The following is a 1652-nucleotide window of genomic DNA, read 5'->3' as shown; positions in this document are numbered from 1 at the left end:
AATCCCTGACTGAACCTGGCCATACATTTTTTCAACCTGCGGGCTGAATGGAAAAATATAACAGATTCCTTTATCCATGCTAAACAGCATGGATGGATGAATCTCACGATGGGCTGTTATTTTCTGACATCAGTGTGTGTTTCACTGTCAAAACACCTGTACAGTGGCGGCAGCTGTTTGGCCGCCATGACTATTTCCCCCCAAATTTTCTTACTGGTTCCTTTGATCTTCTGATCGAAAGATGATGGATGGAAGGGTGCGTTCAGGGCCACCCATTAAACGCATTTCAGCTAGTTCATTAAGAACCAGCAGAAATCCATACAGTGTATGACCAACTTAAGAGCCAGAACCAATTTGCACAGTTGTACCTCATGTGAGAGGATTCTGTCCAGGCATAATAAAGGGTAGTTGAGAGCTTGCTTGAGGACAGCAATGGTCAATCTGGATTTTTTCTGATCTGAGTAATCCTAAAAAAGCCTATAAAAATATTCACAGCCTCACCATTGTTTCACCATGCAGCATCTGTCTCTTGAGAATAAATAGGAGACAATGTGCAAAGCAATGAAAGACTCCAGAATTAGAGGACAAAGGCAAAGAAGACCTGATAAGAAGTACTTGCATATAATCTGACTTTAAAGAGAAAGCAAAATGTATTTTCAGAGAGCACTTATTTGTAGATGCGATGTGTTGAAGGAGTCGGCTTTAGTCAAGTTGTTATTGCTGTCTGTGTCCTTGCAGGAAAGATTCAACTTCCTTTTTTTTCTGGTGACCATTGTAACAGAGACAGAAACTGACGGGACATATATACATAGTTACATAGTATTTGAGGTTGAATAAAGACATTAGTCCATCAAGTCCAACCTATTAGGATCTCATTCTAGGAGTACCTGTACCCCTGTATATTACGGTCCCTTAAGAAACCGTCCAAACGTTTCTTGAACAATTCCACATTATTTGCTGAAATCACCGCCTGTGGCAGTAAGTTCCAGACCCTTAGACCCCGTTCACATTGAGCGATTTATCGCGCGGTAATTACCGCGATAACGTGGCAAATTACTGCGCGATATCGCGCTCCAATGCAATCCAATAGGGCAAAGGGTCCTGCTGTCGCGGGTCGTGTGTCGCTACAGCAGGACCCTTTTTGGAGCGGATTTAGCCGCGATTCAAGCTTGCTCAATGCAAGCTTGAACGCGACATCGCACGGCAAATCTCGCGATGTCGCGCAATATGCAAATCGCACGACAAACGCGCGATTTGCATATCGCGCAGTGGGAACGGGGCCTAACTGATCTTACTGTGAAGAACCCCCTTCGCCCCTTGTGCTGGAATTTTTTTTTCCACCAATTTTAGGTGGTGGCCTCTAGTTTTTGTAATGGAGTTAATGTTAAACAGTTTATCGCTAATGTTGCTACCACCATTGAACATTTTGTACATGGAGATCATATCCCCCCTTAATCTCCTCACCTCCAATGTGAACATGTTTAAATTTAGTAGCCTTGTCTCGTAGCTCTTGTCCTCCATACCCCTAATTAGTTTGGTTGCCCTCCGCTGGACTTTTTCCAACTCAAGGACATCTTTTCTTAGTACTGGTGACCAGAACTGGACAGCGTACTCCAGATGAGGTCGAACCAATGATCTATAAAGTGGCAAAA

Source organism: Nanorana parkeri, unplaced genomic scaffold, assembly GCF_000935625.1.
Source record: "Nanorana parkeri isolate BGI_ZX_2015 unplaced genomic scaffold, ASM93562v1 scaffold234, whole genome shotgun sequence".
Lineage (NCBI taxonomy): Eukaryota > Metazoa > Chordata > Amphibia > Anura > Dicroglossidae > Nanorana > Nanorana parkeri.
This window is presented reverse-complemented; position numbering follows the sequence as displayed.